The 21,870-nt window shown below is 42.1% G+C and overlaps 1 protein-coding gene across 2 annotated transcripts in view; it reads left to right on the top strand.

The window, feature by feature from the left end:
- The first annotated feature begins 526 nt into the window (after nt 1–526).
- Nucleotides 527–21,870, top strand: part of VRK1 (VRK serine/threonine kinase 1) — a 76,713-nt gene continuing 55,369 nt past the window's right edge. For both annotated transcript variants that reach the window (XM_047080133.1, XM_047080131.1), the window contains exon 1: nt 527–580. The gene's annotated coding sequence lies outside the window, so the exon portion shown is untranslated. The remainder of the gene's footprint in view (nt 581–21,870) is intronic.

Below are 21,870 nucleotides of genomic sequence, written 5' to 3'. Positions count from 1 at the left end.
TGTTTGCTCTCAGACCCAGGCCAGAGTACACTGAACCACGCTGCCAGGGGACCAGTCTTCCTGGGTGGTGGCTCAGAAGGTGGCAGAAGGCAAGCGCCAGGAGGCAGAGGAGACCCACAGCTAACGGGACTACAGCGCTTGTTTTACATCCAACCCTTTGTCAACACACTTGTTTAATAAACAAGTTACGGCGAACAGCGCGAACAATATTTATTTCGGTTTCAACAACACCGAAGAGCACATCAGCGGATCAGGACCGACTCGAACGCAGGAAACCACCCTTCCCGGAAGCCCAGGAGGGCAGAAGGACCCGGATCGCACAGTGCCTGGGAAAGACTTCATTTCCCAGCATGCAGCGGGAGGGCCGGCCCACAGCTCCCGGCATGCCTGGGGAGGCGGTGCGGGCCACCGCGGGCTCCGCCCTGCTCGGCGGCTGCCCCGCCTCTGCCGCTCGCCCCGAGCCAATGAGAAGGCTCCATACTGCAGGGTGTGACGGGGCCGGCGCTGCAGAGGAGTTGCAAGTCGGCGAAAGCGGCGGGAAGTTCGTACAGTGCAGAAGGCAACGCGTCTACGTCTCGGGGTAGGGAGGCCGCGGGCCGCGAGCGCCGGCGCCGAGTGGGGGGCCGCGGAGGGGCGGTCGGGGGCCGGGCCGGCGCGGGGCGGCCGGGCAGCCGTGACCTCGGGCGGCGCCGCGCGGGCGTCCCTTCCTGCCTGCCTCCCTCAGGCCCAGCCGCCGCCGGGGTTTCCTGCACCTGCCAAGCCGGCCCCCCAGGCCTAGCTGCACGTTCTCGCGCGGCCGGACGTGCCTCGCGTCCTGGGCGCTCCGGGCCCGGTGTCAGGGCCGGGGGTCGCGTGCTAGCAAGGACCGACGAGGTCCTTCTGGCATCGTGAAGTTCACATTCTGGAGAGGAAACACCGCATAAAAAGCAGACACTACAGTTTGCAGACCCTGAAAAGTTCCCTTGAAACGAGGACAGGCGATTGTAGTAGGCCAGAGTGATGGGGGTGAGGGAGGGTATCCAGAGGAGGTGACGTTTGATTTAGGAACTGAGAGTGGAGGAGGAGACTGCCCCCCCCCCCCAGGATAGCACTCCAGGCCCGGGAACCTTAGGGTGGGGGGCTGTCCCCTTACTAATCTGTCCGTGTCCGAGTGAGGCCCGGTAAAAGCTTGCCCTGGAGGGCATGGTGCAAGGCGGTGGACTCCCTGGGTCGTTTTGTAAGGGATCTTCGTATTCCTCTGACAGTTCCTTCTCTGTTCTCTGTCCCTGGACGCCACAGTGACACCCTTTACTGATGCAACTTTATTCGAGGCAGCGAATAGTTTTTCCCAGCGCCGAAATAGTTCGTGGCTCTGGTCTCTAAACTCTTCGGTGATGTAGGTGATTCGACGAACAGCTGCAGAGTCATTGGGTTGGGAGCCCGAGAGAGGGGGACGCTCGATTCCTGTTGAGACCATCCATGTTTCTAACTTTTTTCTGTCGAGTCACTCGTTATTGTTTTTCTGTGTATCGACTCTTCCTTTCCCTCCCCCACCTCCCTTTCTTGGAACAATTTGGAAATACCACCCCAGTAGAGGTGGCAGTTTTGGGGAACTGTTTAAGAGCCTCATTAATGCTTTTTCTTTCCTCTCCCTCCCTCCCTTCTTCCTCTCCCTCCTTCCCTGCTTCCTTCTCTGTCTCTTTCTTTCTAACTGGAATTGCCTATCTGTTGAGTCCGAATTCACAAGAGGGGGGAAAATGTCACCATTTATTTTTCGGAGATCAGAATCGAGACACCTTTTAATGACACGCTGAGCAAGTCTTTGGGGAGAATGTAGCCTACAATTTTGAAGCCATTTCAGAGGGAAGCAAGGGTTCTTTACACAATCATTTTAGATTATGCTGTTGAAAATGATATGTAGTAATTAGAATTAAATTTCTGGGTAGATAAGGTTATGTTCATTTACCCATAGAAGGGAATGTAACTTAAGTAGTCATTTAATAATAGCTTTCTCTGCTGAAACGATCCCAGATGGTATTCACTGTGCACCTACCTCAACATTGCTGATCTGATTGTGTTTTTAAACAGTAAAGCAACTTGAATTTAATAACAAAAAAACTGGTATTAGGTATCACTGTAAATTTAGTACTAATATCTAGTACAGATGCTAGGTTTATAGTGTAATGGCTTCTTCTTATGTTTAGTACTGCAAAAATTATGAGAGGGTGTATGTTAAACAAATGTAATGGAGTAGTGTGTCAAACATAGAATCTGGCATATAGTAAGCTAGTAAGTGCCCAGGAAGTGGTTCTATGGAAAGCTTAGGCTAAGTTTTATTCCAGGATGCAAGTGTATATATAAGAACAGCAGTGCATTCAAAATGTTGACAGACCCTAAAATTTGTTAAATAGGTCCCTTTTTTTTTTTTTGTAGTTGAGAACTAATGTGAGATAATGGTAAATATGTAAGTGAATGTCTTACATGTCTGGAAAAGAAAAAAATAAGATTTTTATTTTGACAACTATATATTTTTGCCTTGACGTTCTCCCAAATAAGATACAGTGTACAACGAATAGAATTTTGATTTGCAAAATAAAATTTTGAATGGATTTTTGATTTGACAAAGAAAACTTCCTGGAAATGAAGCAAAGCTTTAACATTTACCTTCTATCAAATGAAGGATGAGTCCTGAATTTATGCGGACGTGCAGATGCTGGTATCTCCACGGATCAGGCAGCTAACCTAAGGGGAATTAAGTGCTGCCTCTGTGTGTGTGGGTGAGGCTGTCATGAAGATTGGTCTTGGTGGGTTATGAGAATGGGTTGGTAACTGAATAGGACTGGAGGACATTTTTCGGGCTGGTAGGCTATTTTCTGTGTTTGCCGAGGTTATTTTTCAGGGTGAACAGAAACGGACTCCTTTATTCACAGGATACCGCGCCTGACTTGTAGGTGTCAGGAAGTGTGCTAGGTACAGTGTGTTCTTGCAGTTGTAGTGTTTGTAGATAAAATTTAGAAAAGACGGAATTTTTAATAAGGGCATAAGATTAATTTAGAAAGGTGATAGAATCCTGACAGAGCACCCGGCAGAGTAGGTAGGATATGTTTGTAGTCTAGGATGCGTTTGGCCCCTTTGACCGAAATTCCTGAGAATATGTTCCTGCTTGGCCTTGTAAGCGAAGAGGGCTGTGCTCTTTCCCCACTTTGGCTCCTGAATACCCTTAACTACCTGGCATTTTGAAGTTGCTGTTTTGGAGTCATTTCATGCGCTTTCCTAATTGCTCCTGCCCCGCCTCTCCCGGTGTTGTCTCACATCTCTGCACTCAAACCAAGCAGTCTGCTACTCTTGTCCTGGGTGACCTATGGGCAGCCCTTTCAGAAAGGAATGCTCTCTGGAGAGCCCAGAGAGGGCTTAGGTGTGCCCTTGCCTCCTACTAAGACTTCGATTTTTAATACTCATCAATAAATACTAATGGCAAGAAACTACCTTATAGTGGCATTCTCCAGTAGATTTATTAAGAATTTTATTAGCCACAGCATCTTGGTTAACTTGGAAAAAACACAGTGTGAGTCATATTATTTCTTTAGTCTTCATGTAAATACCTGAAGTTTGATGATTCTTTGCAATAACTGCTGCCTCTCTATGGGTTTCTGGCCCATTGGATGGGAACCAGTTCTCTAGGATTTGAAAACTTGGATCCAGTACAAACTGACCGATACTTAGGATGAACATTAAACATGTACACACAGGAAGATGCTATTGTCAATAAAGTCATATACATTAAGAGGGATGTTGTAGTAGGTGGAGTCATATAATTGCACGGTTATTAGCTGGAGATTTAGGAGTGCTCTGTCATACACTTTTTATTTATTTTTTTTTAATTTTTTTTTTTGACGTTTATTTATTTTTGAGACAGAGAGAGACAGAGCATGAACGGGGGAGGGGCAGAGAGAGAGGGAGACACAGAATCCGAAACAGGCTCCAGGCTCTGAGCCATCAGCCCAGAGCCCGACGCGGGGCTCGAACTCACGGACCATGAGATCGTGACCTGAGCTGAAGTCGGACGCTTAACCGACTGAGCCACCCAGGCGCCCCTGTCATACACTTTTTAAACAAATAGCATACTTTATTGGAAGGACACATTTTCTTACGGACCTCACTATCCAGTTGGTCCCACGAGGGACTGAGGAACTGGAAAGTCATTAGGAACAAGGGCAGCACCCCTGTTCCCCACTCTTGGGGGTGTTCTAGTTCTTTCTGTGCATTTATTTCATGTCTTTGCAGACCGGCTGTCGTGCTGCTGTTTGCATGTGGATGCCTGGTCCACAGCTAACTCCTTGTTTCAAGAACCCAAAAGAGACTCCATTATCCATTTAATTGTCAGTTATACTTAAAATTTTTAAAAATCAGGAAGTTAGAAATCTTCTAGCCAAGATAACTGCAGCTTTATTTCAGATTAATTGCTTTCTCCAGTTTTGCCAAGTAACAGCTGAACAAATGCCATTGTTTGATGATACTATGTATAAATGCACTGTGATCACATATCACAATACTGAGAGCTGGAAAGTGCTGTTAAACCTTTAGTTTCTGTAAGCTATGTCTGGAATCCATAGAAACAGAAACTTTTATTGTTGGCATTATTGCATCTTTTCACTTCTTATTGCAGTTTACTATATAATAAGGCAACAGAGATATCAACAAAGAGATCATATCTAAGTATAAATTCTTTATTAGAGATAATAAGAAAAAGTCTTTGGGAATCCAGATAAACGTTTTAAAAACTAGTTTCTTAAAAACTAAGCTCAGGTTATAACATTTAAGAGGCTTAATCTTACTGGTTTTTCAGGCCTTCAGAAAACTTTTGTTTTAATTTTTTACAGTTTATTTCTTTTGAGAGAGAGAGAGAGAGAGAGAGAGAGCGAGCATGCACATGAGTGAGTTGGGGACGGGCAGAGAGAGAGAGACTCCCAAGCAGGCTCTGCGGCATTGGTAGTGTGAAGCCTGATGCTGGGCTCGAACTCGTGAACTGTGAGGTCATGACCTGAGCCGAAGTCAGATGCCCAACAGACTGAGCCACCCACATGCCCCTGTTATTTTTATCTTAGGAGCACGAGCAGTGGAGACAGGTAAGGGGAGAGAGATGCTCAGCACGGAGCCTGAGGTGGGGCTTAATCCCACAACCCAGGGATCATAACCTGAGCCAAACTGCTCAACCGACTGAGCCACCCAGGTACTCCTGTTTCGGCAGTTTCTTAAAGAGCTAAATGGACGCTTAACAGTTGTACTCTTGGGTGTATATGAAAACGTATTCATACAAAGACCTGTACATGAATGTTCGTAACAGCCTTGTTTGTAATAGCCCCAGCCCGAAAACAACCCCATCCATTTTCAGTGGGTAAATATGGTTAAATAAAATGTGGTCTAGCCATATAATGCAACACCACTCATAATAAGGAGGAACAAGATTATCTACATGTAACAATTTGGGTGGGGCTTATGGGCCTGGTACTGAGTGAAAAAAGCCAATCTCAAAGGTCTGTGTGAGGGTATGAAGTTGTTTATATAGCATTCTTGAAATGATAAAATTGTAGAAATGGGGACCAGATCAGTGTCTGTGGGGTTAGGGCAGGGGCGGGGGTGGTGTAACTACAAAGGGGTAGGACAGAGGAGTTTCTATGTAGTGACAATTCTGTTTCCTGATGGTTGCACAAATCTTTACGAGTGATAAGATGTTCTAGGACTGTGCGTACATGCGTAAAAAGGCTGTAAAAACTGAAATTTGAATAAGCTTGATTACTAACATGGTATTGATGGTAAACCAATAATATGGCATTAATATGGTAAATTTCCTAGTTTTGATATAGTACTCTGCTTGTCTACTGTATGGGCTGGACCACATTTCATGTAACCATTAACCCAGTGAAGGACACGTGGATTGTTTCTAGTGTTTGTCTTTGACACACAAAGCTGCTAGGAACGTGCCTGTTCAGGTTTTCTTCTTTTCCTTGATTTGAGCATAGTTGACATACTTTCGTTTCAGGTGTATCAAGGTGTGTAGCTCCCATCTGCAGATACATCTCTGTTACATTATTGACCGTATTCCTGACCCTGTGCCATTTATTCCCGTGACTTACTCGTTCCGTGGCCGGAAGCCTGTATTCACGTACAGGTTTTAGTGTGAATAGGAGTTTCTGTTCTTCTAGGATAAGTGCCCAGGAGTGTGAACGTTGGGTCATGGGGTAAGTGTATGTTTCCCTGAAGAAACTGCCAAGGGCCCGTTTTCCATCCCTGTCGTCACTGTGGGAGGTGCGGCTACGCCACCTTCCCGCCGGCGTTTGGCGTTGGCAGTAGTTCTTACGTTAGCCGCGACAGTAGGTGTGCAGGAGGTATCTCGTCATGGCTTCAGTTTGCAGCTCCCTGGTGGCGAGTGGTGAACATTCTTCTATCTTCTTTGGTGACTCGTCTGTTCCTACCTTTTGCCCATTTTGTGGCTGGATTGTGTATTTCCTTCTTGTTGAGTTCAGAGCGTCCTTTGTATATTCTGGATACAAGTGCTTTGCCAGATACGTGATTCGTAAACATATTCTCTCAGCCTGTGGCTTGTCTTTCCGTCTGTGACACTAGTGTCTTTTGTGGCCCCAAGGTCTTTAATTTGAGGAAGTCCAGCTTACTGACATATGGATTGTGTTTTTGGTGTCATGCATGTGTCACAACTCTATCTAATCCTAGGTCAGAAGGATACTTATAATTTTATGCCTTACGTTTAGATCTGTGATCCATTTTGGGTTAATTTTGGCACAGGATATGAAGTTTAGGTCTTGTATCTTTTCCTTTTGCCTGTGGATTTCCAACTTTTCCAAAACCGTTTGTTGAAAAGACTACCCTTGCTCAGTTGAATCATATTTTAACTTCATAAAAAATCAATTGGCCACACTGTAAGTTGCATATCAAAATGAAGGTAGGAAGTGAGTGAGCAGTGAAGTGTGAAAATTAATACAGGTTTAGGAAAGTATGATACGGCTTGAGTCTTGAAAAAAGTATGTATGGGGCTCCTGGGTGGCTCAGTCGGTTAAGTGTCCGACTTTGGCTCAGGTCATGATCTCATGGTTTGTGGGCTCGAGCCCCACGTCGGGCTCTGTGCTGACAGCTCAGAGCCTGGAGCCTGCTTCGGATTCTGCGTCTCCCTCTCTCTCTGCCCCTCCCCTGCTTGTGCTCTGTCTCTCTCTGTCTCAAAAAAAAAAAAACAAAAAAACAAAACATTAAAAAATTAAAAAAAAAGTATGTATAGATTTGAGAGGAAGTGGGCACATGTTTTAGAGAATGGCATGAGCAAAGGCAAGTCCTAGAAAATTAAGAACTGTCTGTTTCAGGGAGCAGGCGTGTGAAGGGGAGGAGGAGGATAAAGTAAGGCTAGTTGCTTCAGGAGTGTGGAAAGCTCTTGGCTAGATTATAGAGTTCATAAACAGTTTCATTTGCTGCTGCAGGTTCTTGAGCAGGAAAATTATATGATAGAAATGGCATTTGGAGAGGTTGTTGTAGGCCCTATGTAGCAGTGACAAGGTTTGCAGGATGAACAGGGTATAACCATGGCCCTAAACTTAGCACTTCGTGTTACAGATGCCTACTGGAAAGCTCAAAAAATGGTGAAATGTCAGAATATTAAGTCCTTAGTATTTCCTAGAAGAATCATGGTAGATTTCAGACTTTTGCCGCTGTCTTCAGTGATGGACACAGAGAACTCTGCCGGACTTCCAAACTCTTAATGCTACTTTTAGTACACTTTACATGTGGGAAGAAGAGTAGTTTCTTTTCCTTTCTTTTCTTTTTTTAATGTTTATTTATTTATTTTGAGAGAGAGAGAGTGGAGGGGGGAAGGCACAGAGAGAGGGAGAGAGAGAATCCCAAGCAGGCTCTGCATTGTCAGCATAGGGCCCAAAGCGGTGCTCGAACCCACAGACCGTGAGATCATGACGTGAGCGGAAATCAAGAGTCAGATATGTAACTGACCGAGCGACCCAGGCGCCCCAAGAGGAGTAGTTTCTGTTGACTCATTGTTGATGTTTCTTATCAAGCTTAACGGTCCAAGACATGAGCAACTGAAATGTGAATGCATAAGGAGTTAATAAATTGGTCCAATGAGGCAAGTTAATGGCATTGACTCTATCGTGGCACAGGAGAGACTTGGGTTTTTCAGTCAGTTGTCCTGATGCTTGTATGTGAAGAACTGTACAGAGAAGGAGGGCCAGCTCTTGAAAATTACTGAGCACCAATGAGGAACAGTGATTCCCATTGCAGCATTAGGGGTTAGGCTTGGGCCAGAATCTGGAAGAACTTGCAGACAAGAAGAGCATTAGATGCTTCATGCAAGTGATCCAAACGATCTGTAAGGACGGAATAGGAACCTGCATGTACTTTGGGAACATCTTGCTTTAGTCAGGGGAAGTGCCAGGGACGGGCCATGAGTCATAATTTATTAACTTGTGACCTAAATTACTCAGTTTTTGTTTTCTTAGCACCCACTTCATTTCTTGATTTCTTTCTCTTAACAAATTCATACTCCCCACCCCCATCTGTGGGAATCTCTTGGTTTCTGCTTTCTTTTGTATATTTAAAAGATTATCGTGGCTACCGATTAGACTTACGTCATTTAAAAAATAATCAATCACCCAACAAATAGAACTTCTTTCATGTCAGACAGACTGCTAAATATCAATGCATTTCTGCTTTCTTACTTAGAACATGGCAGAAGCATGCCATTCCATTTTTTTTAAAACAAGGAGGACTTCTTGAGCAAGGATTTTCTGCCTAAGAGATCACCATGACGTGTGTTAATCAAAGATTGGCAGCGTGAGAAGCTTTAGCCCAACTGTTTATTTGTCTTCAAAGTACCTTTCCTGTTTGATTGAATTTCTTTGGTCAGATTCTTTTCCACTAGTCTAGATCTTTTTCCCACTGAAATGTTGAGATTGACCAAGAATGTTTCGTTTGTGATTGCAACCCTTCAGTATCATTACGGAGTTTTGTTTTTTTTGTTTTTTTTTTTTTTTCCTCTTCTTCTTCTGCAGAAGAGCAGGCTCTTACAGTGCTATGCAAGCTGCCCATTTAAAACTATCATTGCTTGGCACCTATGCCCTAGTGACAGTTTGACCAACATGTGAGCAGGCACACTGCCATCCTGCCAGATGGGCGTGAGTGTAGGCAGCCAAGAAACCATGTATCTGCATCTAGTGTATTTGTTAAGGGCAGGATTCCCAGTCGGGGATGTTCAAACGTCTGTCCATCCTGAGCTTTCACGCCTATGGATAAAGGGATGTCATCATTAATTTCAGCTTCTGACTGAGATTCCATGGGTATATAAGAGCTTCTTGGCTCTTACAGAAGTAGGCAATTGGGGACAATCAGGATAATTGTTCTCTCCTTCATCACAGGACTACTTCAGATAATCCTTTCCTCTTTCTTCTAGGCAGCTAGGTTTGCAGTGAGTACAGACCTGATCAGATATTGTCCCAATTCTAGAATATGTGCTTATCCATTTGTTTTGTGGAGTACCAAAGCTTTGAAAGTCGTTTAATGTTTGTACTTTGGACCACGATGTATGTAATAGAAGTCAGGTAGATAGATCTGAGTTCAAATATGAACCGCTGTGTGACATTAGGGCAGCCTAATTTTGCCGTCACGTCAAGTTAAATAATACCTGTCTCAGGGTGGCTGTGAGAATGAACTGTGAGATGTGGATCTGAATTACTCAGTATAGTGTCTGGCCCACAGTAAGTGCTCAGTAAACATTTATCATCATCACTGCCATCATTGTTGCTTTAATATACTTGAGGGTATTTTTCTCCAGAGAATTATTGGAAACAGGACATCTTTTTTCAGCTCATCTCCCACCACTTTTGAAAGTCATGTATTGGGGGGCGCCTGGGTGGCTCAGTCGGTTAAGCGTCTGACTTCAGCTCAGGTCATGATCTCACAGTCTGTGAGTTCGAGCCCCCCCGTTGGACTCTGTGCTGACAGCTCAGAGCCTGGAGCCTGTTTCAGATTCTGTGTCTCCCTCTCTCTCTGACCCTCCCCCGTTCATGCTCTGTCTCTCTCTGTCTCAAAAATAAAATAAACGTTAAAACAAAAAAAGAAAGAAAGTCATGTATTGGATATTAGCATATTGTCTGGTCTATAATAGAATGCTTCCAGTGACCGGGAACTCACTACCGTCTGAGCAGGTGGGACTAGTGACATTTTAGAGGGGTCATTCTTGGTTGGGAGAGGGGGTTCTCTGAATTGTAGGATGTTCACTAGCATCCCTGGCTATGAGGACAAAAATCATCCCAGGTTGAGAATCACTGCTCTAGAGACAGCCTATCCTGTTTTTAATAAAGTTTTGACTGTTAGCAAGTTTTTTCTTATATTGAATGGAAGTCGTCTTTATTATTTCTCCTACCCCATTTTCTGTCTTTTGGAGACACTTGGAACAAGCTGAATCTCTCTTCTATATAATGTCCTCTGGAATACTCAAAGATGGTCATCAGTCTTCTTGACTTCATTAGCTATTCCTTATAAGGCATGATTTCATGTCCTTTTACCACATTGGTGGCTTTCCTTTGATTTAATTCCATTTTCAAGCTGTAGTGTTTAGGATTGAATTAGGATTGTAGTGCTTTGGATATAGCATTTTTCTTCCATAAGTATAGGGAAGAATAGTGCCTTTCTTCTTCTACATACTGCATTCTTATTATCAGCTCTAATAGCTTTGCTGATTACATCATACACTGCTGTATCTAAGCTTGTTGTGTCTAAGTTTTATCTTTTTCAAACTCAGGCATTAGTTTTGCGGTCCAACATGGGAGCTTGGGCTTATCCTGTTAAATTTTTTTTCATGGGATTTAGCTAACTGCAATCTTAATTTGTGGTTGACTCTGAACTTTCTGTTAGAACAAGTAGGTGATGATGCCATCAACTGAGATTGAAGATACAGGAGAAATGGCTGTGTGTGTGCATGTGTGTGTGCATGTGTGCAAATGCAGATTGAAAAGAGGATTGAAGATGGAAGCCCGGGGAACCCCAACATTAAGAGGCATCTGGGAGATGGGAAGGAAAAAAGGAGACCAAGGGAGGGGTGGGCAGAAGGCAGGATGGAAATGAGAGGAGAGTCTTGGAGGCTGGAGTGACTGTGAGAAGTACTGAGGTAGATCCTTGGACATGAACTGAGTAGGACACGGTCTGCTTTCCCTGCTCATGTGTGTTTGCCCCATCATTTTACTGTTCAGTTAATGGGACTACCTGGTCACTTATGCCTGAAAAACGGTGTCATCTTTCATGTGTCCTTCACATTTTTGTGTCTATTTGAGTTACCAACTTCTACTAATTGAAAAAAAAAAAAGTTTTTTTTTTTTTCTGAAGTATAATACACATACTGAAAAAGAGCACAAATGTTAAGGATCTAACTCATTGATTTTTTTTTTTTTTAACAAAGTGAACACACTAAAATTACCATCACCAAGAGCAAGACAGTCACTCTTCCAGCGTTCTAAATGCCCCTCTTGTGCCCCTTTCCAGTAATTACTGCCACCCAGGGTGACCACTATTCTGACTTCTATAACTATAGCTTAGTTTTGCCTGGTAAATGAAATTATACCCTATATATTATGCCTTATACATTAGTCCTTTTTACCAAGCTTTCTAAATTTAGCATTGTGTCTGAGGTTCATCAAGATTGTTGCATATAGTTTATTTTTTTGTTGTTTTTTTTTTAATTTTTTTTCAACGTTTATTTATTTTTGGGACAGAGAGAGACAGAGCATGAACAGGGGAGGGGCAGAGAGAGAGGGAGACACAGAATCGGAAACAGGCTCCAGGCTCTGAGCCATCAGCCCAGAGCCTGACGCGGGACTCGAACTCACGGGCTGCGAGATTATGACCTGGCTGAAGTTGGACGCTTAACTGACTGCGCCACCCAGGTGCCCCTATAGTTTATTTTTTTAATAGGTCTGTTGTTCTGCTTATCTGTTACTGCATAACACATTAGTTTTGGTTATTAATTACTGTATAACACACTACTCCAGCCTTAGTGGGTTACAACAGCAACCATTTTATTGGCTCATGGATTTTGTGGGTTAAGAATTTGGTGGGCATAGCTTGTCCTTGTTCTACAGTGGCTGGGGTTTAGAATCATTTAGAGGATCCTTCACTCACATATATGGTGCCTCGACTGGGATGTCTTAAAGACAATCATCTGGGATTATGGACCACAGCAGGGGACCTAAGTGTAGGATTCTCCACTAGGTCTTGGGTTTTCACAGCATGTTGGCTGGGTTCCCAGAAGATGCTTCCAGAGAATGACTTATCCTTGAAAGTCACATAATGTCACTTCTGCTATACTGTTGGTTGAAATAGATACGAGCCTGCCTGAATTCAAGAGTAGGGAACATTGACCTCACGTCTTTCTGGAGAGGTGTTAAAATTTGTGACTATTTCTAAAAATCATCACAAATTATATACCACAATTTTATTGTAAATGGATTTGAGTAGTGTCTACTTTGGAGCAGTTACGACTAATGCTGTTGTAATCATTCTTGTTCATATCTTTTGGTTCACATATGTATTCATTTTAGTTGAGTATACATATGAGAGCAGAGTTGTTGGTCAGAGTGTGTGTGTCGGCAGCTTTGATAGATAGATGGTGCCAGTTTTCCAAAGTGGTTGTACCATTTTATACCCTCAGCTAACAAGGTGTGTGAGATCTAGTTGCTCTGCAGTCTTGCCTCTACTTGGACTGTCAGTTAAACATTTAGAATTTTGAGAGGGCACCTGGATGGCTTAGTTGGTTGAGTGTCCAACTTTGGCTCAGGTCATGATCTCACGGCTCATGAGTGTGAGCCCTGCATCGGGCTCTGTGCTGACGGCTTAGAGCCTGGAGTCTGCTTCATATTCTGTGTCTCCCTCTCTTTGCCCCTCCCCTGCTTGCACACTGTCTCTCTTTCTCAAACGTAAATGACCATTAAAAAAAAAATTAAAAAAAAAAACCATTTGGAATTTTCTTTAACCATTCCGTGGTTGTGTACAAGTTATCAGTGTGATTTTAATTGGCATTTCCTTGATAAATGATTTGAACATCTTTTCATACACTTGTTAGTTATTTGATTATCCCATGTAGCAGAGTGCCTGTTCAAGTCTTTTGCCCATTTTTGACAAATTGGGTTGTTTTCTTCTTATTGGAATATTGGAGTCTGTATATATTCTGGATATGAATCCTGTGTGCAGTATATGAATTGTAAAAATCTCTTCTTGTCCTGTGACTTGCCGTTTCACTCTTGTAATGCGTCTTTTGATGAACTGAAATTCTAAATTTTAATTACATCTTACCAATATTTTCATTTATGATTACTGTCTTTTGTGACCTGTTTAAGAAGCTTTTGCTACTCCACGGTCATGAAGATTGTTTTTTATGTTGTCTTCTACTGGCTTTATTATTTTACCTTTCATATTTAGGTCTGAGTCTCCAGGAATTGATTTTTGTGTGCTGTGAGGTAGAGAGGTCAAGATTCTGCTTCCGTATATGGTTATCCATACGGAATACGGGATATGGTTATCCATATCCACCCCATATATGGTTATCCATACAAGTAGTAGAGGATAGCATTGGGTGAGGTGAACACAAGCTGGGAGTTAGGGTTCCTGTATATCCAGCCTTAACCTATTTTTCATGAACCTTCTGAACTTGGGCTTGTTATTAAACCCTCTGGCCTCAGCTTCATCTGTAAAAGGAAGGACTTGAATGAACTGTGTTTTGATTTTCAGTCTGACTGTGGTTTGTTAGATCATTCTATCTAGTGTTACAGTTTTATTTAGGCTTGTTAGACTCTTCTTAGATCTGGATTCTAAAGTAGTCATTATATGTCTCAGCTTTATGCTCTCACCACTTATGATGAGCATGCTATTTAGATCTTCATCTAAGCTACTGATGAAAGGTAGATTTTTTTTTTTTTTTTTTCCTATCACATTGGCAAGTCACTGCCCAAACTTGGTCTTCTGATCTTCTTGGTGTGCTTTGTCCCCTGCCGGGAACTCATTATTGTTTTAGTAAGCCATGGTTCAGGACACCAGTTCCATTTTTGAAAGCCATTTGCATATATTATTCCTTGTGTTTGTCCCTTACTGCGGTTGCCTACTTGAACTTCTGAGTCACAGATACAGTGTAGAGTTTCATGAATCGGCAGAAGTCGTTCATGACCAGTGAGTTCTTAATCTCGACAGAGTCTCCTCGCATCTTGCAGATGTGCTCCAGGAAAGTGGTATACCTTTCAATATCAGGTTTATGCACCTATAATTGTGCCCTAAGTGGAGTCGTCAGGAACCACCCAGATGGCATAACAGGAAATCTGTCGTTTGCTGGTTCCTTTGTGTTCTTAGAGGCCTGCTTTAGGGTGACCTCTAGCCTTCTTTCAGAAGGTATAGTTTTGTTTCCACGGAACACTGTAACTCTCGTATAGCTATTGTTCCTTCCTTTATTATCCTTGATCCCACATTTTTCTTCTCATTGACATTTTTTTTATTAACTTTTTTTTGAGTTTATTTATTTATTTTGAGAGAGACAGAGAGCGTGCGTGCACGTGCACGCTCTCAGGGGAGGAGCAGAGAGAGGGGGAGAGAATCCCAAGCAGTCTCTGCCGCTAGTGCAGAGCCCAATGCTGGGCTCGAACTCACGAACCGCGAGATCATGACCTTAGCCGAAATCAAGAGTCGGACGCTTAACCTCACCCTTGTCATTAACTTTTTAAGACGCCTTTATTGAGATCTGGTTCAAATATCGGATTCACTCATTTCAGGAGCATTGTTCAGTGGTTTTTAGCATCTCCACAGGATTGTAGCTGTCACCATAATCTGACCGTACAATGTTTTCATCGGCCTTAAAGCAAACCTCCCACCCATGAGCAGTCGCTGTCCTTTCTCTCTTCACCCCCCACAGCCCTAAGAAACCTCTAGTCTGCTTTTGTCTCTATAAATTGACCTATTCTGGAAATCTTACATAATGGGGATTGTAAAATATGGGCTCTTTTGTAACAGGCTTCTTTCACCTGGTACGGTGTGTTCGAGGTCCATCCATGTTGTAGCATGCATCAGTGGTTTCTTTCTTCCTGTTGCTGAATGATATCCTGTTGTATGGACAGCCCACATTTGTGTATCCATTCATCTGTCAAAGGACATCGGAGTTGTTTCCATTTTTTGACTATTGTGAACAATACTGCTGTGAACATTTATGTACGAGTTTTTGTGTGAACGTATGCTTTTATTGCTCTTAAGTATGTACCTATGAGTAGAATTGCTGTGTCGTGAGGTAACTTGCCGTTTAACTTTTTGAAGAACTGCCCAATTATTTTCCAGAGTTGGATGCACCATTTTACATTTTCACTAGCGTTGGATGAGAGTCACAGTCTCCAGATCCTCCAGATCCTCACCAGTACTCGATACTGTTTTTTTTTTTGTTTGTTTGTCCCTTAGGGACTGTGAAGTGGTGTCGCATTGTACTTTTGATTTTTATTTCCCTAATGACTAATGCGGTCAAGCACTTTCTTGTGCTGTTGGCCATTTCTCCATCGGTTTTGGTGAACGGTCTTCCTAAATCCTTTGCCCATTTTTAAATTGGGTTGTCTTTTTATTATTTAGAGTTCATTAGCCTCTTAACGTTCAGTTTCATTTATTTTCAAGCAGAAACATTTTTGGCCCTGGTCTTCTCTCCTTTGTTTTTCTTTCATTTTTGTTTGGGGACCATTCATCCTTTCTTGTAGTTAGGCGAAGGGGTTAAGAGGGTTTTCAGGCCTTTTGCGTTCTCTTGGCAACAGCTTCCCTTGGCAACCTACGTATGGAATACCTTAGGCTGGAAAATGCACATCTCCTGATCATCAGAATAGATTCTTTATAGTTCATACTGGTTCTAAAATGAGGCAGGCTTCTTTCCCTAGAAATCAGTAGGTAAAACACCTGCCTGAGATTTTAATCCCAGTCATTTTACAGGTGAGGAAAAAAGACCTGGATAAGTTGGAGCATGTCCACGTTCACAGCAGGTAGACCTGGTTCATGGCTTTAAATCAGCCCGTTCTAAGAAAAATCTGTTGGTTTCTCATCAAGTGACAGATTCATGTTAGACCTGGGATACCAGGGTTAGACAGGGTCGCTAAGTTCCAGATTCTCACAAAATATGTCAAAAGAGAGTGACATATATGCAATTAATGGTAATATAGTGTCACAGTGCTGTGAAATGTGGGCAAAGTTGTAGAGTCTAGTGCTGTTAACACCACTCAGTGTTGAAATTTTCACTTGACTTTCCTTTGCATTGTAGGCAAAATTAGATTTCTGAGTAGTTGATTTTGTCTAGACCATTTAGTAAGGAATGGTAACACTGCCGTCATTCACATGCTGAGATTGCAGAAGAAACTAACTTCAGAATGTTTGGGGTTTTATACGGCACCTGAAGATAGTCTCATCAAGTACACGGTTTTTATACGTAATTATTAAGTATTTTTTCAAATATCCTGCAGTGGTTTATTACATCATTTTCCCCTAAATTTGTATCAATATTTTACACTAGAAAAGACAGCTAAAACCTTCTTTATGGAGATCTTTACATCAGTGACTTACTTCTTTTTTTGTCCTTTTGGTCTTTGGAAGTCATTCTTTTTATTCGACAGTTAGGCTGTGTATTTATAGTAACATGTGAATATATTTCTGTTTTATCTTTAATGCTGTTTTTTAAAAATGTTTATTTTGAGAGACAGAGCTTGTGTGAGCATGTGTGTTCACGCGAGTGATGGAGGGACAGAGAGAGAGGGAGACGGAGAATCCCACACAAGCTCCATGAGTATCAGTGCAGAGCCTGACATGGGGACCTGAGTCGAAATCAAGAGTCAGATGCGTAACCAACTGAGCCACCCAGGTGTCCCTTTAATACTGTTTTAATGGCATTTGTGATAGTATTATATTGTAGTATTAAAGCAAATATTTTATCACCTTAAGACTTCTTGTTTCACAAATGATTGGTTATGCAGTATGTGCTCTCTTTTAATGCTTGTAATAAATAACAAAAAGGCATTTATTTTTGCAGAAACTGTATTTTCCATACATGTCTTTTGAATCTTGGTCCTGCTAACTTAACTGGTTGTGAAAGCCATGGACAAATGGTTCAACTTCTCTTATTCCTGGTTTTGTTATATGAAGTCAATATGATGCCACCTAGGTTTTATGGTTATTCTTAGAGTTAGAGATAATGTGTTTAAATTAGCCAACATAGAGCCTGCCATATAGGTGCTTAATAGTGAGGGTAGCTGTTGTTATATGTTAGTTCATTCATGTGTAAGAGCTGTTACTAATGCTTGATTTATTCTTCCTGGTATGGATTCAGTCGCATACATTTGTACTCATTTAGGATTATTTGGGCAAAAATAAGTACGTTAATGTTAAGAAGTTCATGTCAATATTTGCTTTCATTTAATAGTCTTTCAGACTGTATTGCTCTTTAAAGACTGACCTAGTCTTTACAGCAAAACGTAAAGGTACGGTCTTGTCTGCAGAGGTGGGCATTCAGAGTTCCTTTTCTTCATAGTCCATTGCTGTGTTTTTAACATGAGGCAATTGCTTGGGTGGATCCTCCTGTTAAAGGAAAGGAGCGCAGGTGGATTCCAAAGTAACAACACTGGAAAGAGCTACTTGGTATTTTATCTAATACAAGCTCTTTTATTATTCATGAAGAATTCTTTAAAAATGTTTTAACTGAAAAATAACATGCACACAATAAGAAATCTAGACAACATTAAGAGGATAAAGGATGGAAACTAAACCTCCTATCACAAAGGTAACTTTTGCTACTAATTGATTATATACTGTACCAGTGATATGCTACATATACACATGGTACTTTGTTGCACAACTCCCCCGGGGGTGTTAATCGTATTTATTCAAGCATATGTAGCATACTTTTTTCACTTAACTATATTTTGGAGACTGTTCCTTAGTGATGTATATGGGGTTATCTCTTTTTTTTAAATTGCATATGACTTCATTCTGTGGATATGCTGTCATTATATCCTTTCTGATAAGTTCCCTTCTGATGTAAATTAGGCATGTCTCTAGTCTTTTGTTATTGTATTTTGTGGCAGTGAATATCCATGTACAAGTTAACCTTAAAACAAGTTATTCTACTAGCAAAAATGGATTCATTCAGGAATTACGGCATTGTAATTCGGGACGAGCAAACTGTGGCAAAACCAGAGGCTAGTCCGACAAACAAAGGAGAGGAACATTATTTTACGAAGAAAGAGGAAGTTGGGAGAGATTGTTTGAGAAAGAGTCCATTGGAGAGAAGCAAGAGTTTAGGGTGATGAGGTTTCTCACCGACTGAGCTGCAGGGGTGATCTATTTCTTGTGGGAGATGCAGTGTATTTCTTTCCCTCTTGGGGCCTGTAATTGATGATTCTTTTCTGTTGGCCGTTCTTCTGCTGGCTGTGTCATTGACACCTGTTCCTGTGATTGATGTTGGGTGGTATGTCTCCTCCTTCTGTCCCCCTATTCCACTTTAGTGAGGTTTTCTCTCGGTTGATTGTCACCTACATTTGACAGGATGTGAGTATACCTGTAGGACAAATTGCTAGAAGTGGACTTACTCAGCCGTAGGGCGTGTGCATTTACAATTTTGGTAGCTAATGCTAAACTGATGGGCCTTTTTTTCGTATTCTTACCAACCCAGTGCATTTTCTAACTCTTTGAGTTTGGATAATCTGATAGCTTAAAAATGCGATTTTCATTATACATAAAGTGTCACTGTAATTTTACTTTGCATTTTGTTGATAAATGAAGCTGGGCCTATATGCTGTGATCTGCAGGATGTAGTGTCAGTGAAAGAAATCATGGCGAAGAACAGGGTATATAATCTTTTACCTATTAACCTCAGAAGCCAGTGATGTAGATAAATGTATTTTATTTGTTTACAAGAGAAAAAAGGAGGGGAAAACTAAAAACTAACAAAAGCAGCCACACGGAGGGAAAGGCGTGGAAGGGGCAGAGATGGAAGGTAGACTTCTGAGCACGCCCCGTGTGGTTTGGTTTTGGGGTGCGGATGTTTTACAAAACCGTGAACACTCAGAAGAGAAGAAATGTGTGTCAGTTAAACACTCAGGTTAGTGTCTGGAACTAAGAATTTTAACACACGAGAATAGAGACAAGCAAAGTCAAAGAAGTTAAGCAAAAAACCATGTAATCCCAAATTTGGACAGGAAATATCAGTATAAACCTGTGATGCGTTTTCTCTCTCAAAAGAATTCTAGCTTTGTTCACTCAGAGGACCTGGAAATAATGACAACCAGGGGCCAGTCAATATTCTAGAGCTCAGATTTTGGTCCCTGATCCATTCCCACTAAAAGGAGACAGGCTCTCTGCAGAAGTGATTGATTTTAGGTTTGGGGCAAGAAGATGTGCATGAGGACCCCGGAGCATCTTGTGTTAGAAAGCAGGGAAAATATCCCAGAATGTTGGGGTTGTTTCAGAAGGGCACACAACTCGAAGGGCTTCCGGGGTTTAGCACGGGGTTTAGCACAGGCCCCGGCTTCAGAAGCTGGCCTGGCGTTCACAGGCCATGTTGTTCTCCAGTTAAATGTGAGCAGTTTTACAGAATACCTCAGACGGGGTTTCATGCAGGTTATGATAAAACGGAACCAAGCACAAAGCCAAGGTCTCTGTGCCATCCACAAAATACTAACCAGAAGGAGTGATGGCCGCTTATTCACCAGTTACAGCCTCATCTTCATTCTAAGTCTCCCCTCCCTGAGATAAGATTTATTGAAATACCCATGCATAGAATGACATCCAATTTAGGGAAACTCCTGCTTCCTGAGACCCTCCCCCAAATTACCCAATCAAAGCCGAAATCCCATAGTAGATTGTTTTTAATATTCTTAGAGACACCCTAGTGCTCCATGTGGAATGTGCTCTCCTGGCTGGTTTGACTGTAGATGTGTTTCTGGGGTTCTTTCGCTGAGGGGCGCTGACACCAGATGGTAGAACAATTTGTGCAACAACAGTAACAAAAAATACAGGAAACACATTCAGTGATGCTAAAGGGCCCCAATCAGCAAAATTCACAAAATGGGAAATTTTACAAGACAAACGACTAGGGAAGTAAAAGAGAGAGGTGGCATTTGTCCTTTAAAAGATTCAAAGACACATCAGCCAGAGGCAGCAGCTAAAAAATCAGCTGTAAGGTGATATTTCTTTTCTTTTCTTTTTTTTTTTAATGTTTGTTTATTTTGAGAGAGAGTGTGAGCAGGGGAGGGGCAGAGAGAGAGAGGGAAAGAGAGAATCCCAAGCAGGCTCTGTGCTGTCAGCACGGAGCCCGATGTGAGGCTCGAACTCACAAACCCCGAGATCATGACCTGAGCCGAAACCGAGTCAGACGCTTAACCGACTGAGCCACCCAGGCGCCCATAAGGAGATATTTCTCGAGACAACTGGGGAGTTTTGAACAGTTCTTACTAGAAGATATTAAGGGATGGTTATTAATTTTGTTAGATGTGATGATGGTATTTAAGTGACTGTATTTTTTTTTTTTAATGTTTATTTTTGAGACAGAGAGAGACAGAGCATGAATGGGGGAGGGGCAGAGAGAGAGGGAGACACAGAATCGGAAGCAGGCTCCAGGCTCTGAGCCATCAGCCCAGAGCCCGACTCGGGGCTCAAACTCACGGACCGCGAGATCGTGACCTGAGCTGAAGTCGGACGCTTAACCGACTGAGCCACCCAGGCGCCCCTAAGTGACTGTATTTTTAAAAGTACCTGTTAGAAAAATTTGCACATGAAATGATCTGATGTGTGGGGTTTGCTTTAAAACTGTCTAGAGGGGTGAGTGGATTGGGGATACAGAAGAAGCAGATTGGCTGTGTGTTGATAATTGTTGAACAGGGTGACATGGACGTGGGAGTTCATTTTACCACCTTTCTACTTTGTACATATCTGGAAATTTCCCTAATATAAGAAGAGTGTTTCTGAAAGCCTTTTGTCTTTCTTTTCTGTGAATTTCTGTCTCCAGAAATTCGCAATGTGTCCATTTTTCTGTTGGGCTTTCGTGTTTTTGTTTTTTTTTTTTTTCTCTTAGAAAGGAATCTTTAAATACTAAGAAAATTAGCCTCTTGTCATGTTTTGTAGATGGTTTTCATTTGTCTTTTGGGTTTATGTTCTCTTTAACCTGTGGAGAGTTTTAAATTTTGTCAAATGTATCAGTTTTCTTTATGGCTTGACTTTTCTTTTGTTGTCTAGGAAAACCTGGTCTCTGAGCTTTAAAAAGAATTTTTCTCTTATGTTTCCATGAAGAATTTTTTTAATGACTGTAGTACACTTCTGCTATACTTCGGTCATCCTAAATTACTTTCGGTGTATTTAGAGATTTTTCTCCCCTTGAGCCCTGCCGCAAGAATACATAAGGAAGAATGTTGTTCAGTTGCTAGCCTGTGTAGATTTAAACCTGAACACGCAGGCAATTAACTGTAAACAAAGCCTGGTAGTTAATTTTGCCCCCCAGTAGAATTATTGGGAAATCTATCCAAAATTGCCAAAATATGCTAAATGTTGTATAAACATATTAACAGTATAGTTCAACATTCCCAATTTTAGAACAGTTTTAGTGTGTGCTTTACATAGAGAAGCATTCCTTTTGGCTCCTTTCGGAGGGTGACCTCCCTTTGAAGTTAGCATCTCCAGGCTTTTCCCCTCTTAGATGCTGTACCTGCAGAGCAGGAAGTTACCAGTGTGTGCTGTCTGTAGGACGAATGAATGTTACTGTAATGTCTTCACGGTTGGTTCCTGGAGACCTGTTAGGACTCCAGGGATGGATCTTCTAACCATCACAACTAAAGTCAG

Source organism: Lynx rufus, unplaced genomic scaffold, assembly GCF_022079265.1.
Source record: "Lynx rufus isolate CCGP_SWC_20201006 ecotype Redwood Valley unplaced genomic scaffold, mLynRuf1.p SCAF_17, whole genome shotgun sequence".
NCBI classification, from domain to species: Eukaryota; Metazoa; Chordata; class Mammalia; order Carnivora; family Felidae; genus Lynx; species Lynx rufus.
The sequence above is the reverse complement of the archived record's forward strand: the minus strand, read 5'-3'. Positions and strand labels throughout refer to the sequence as shown.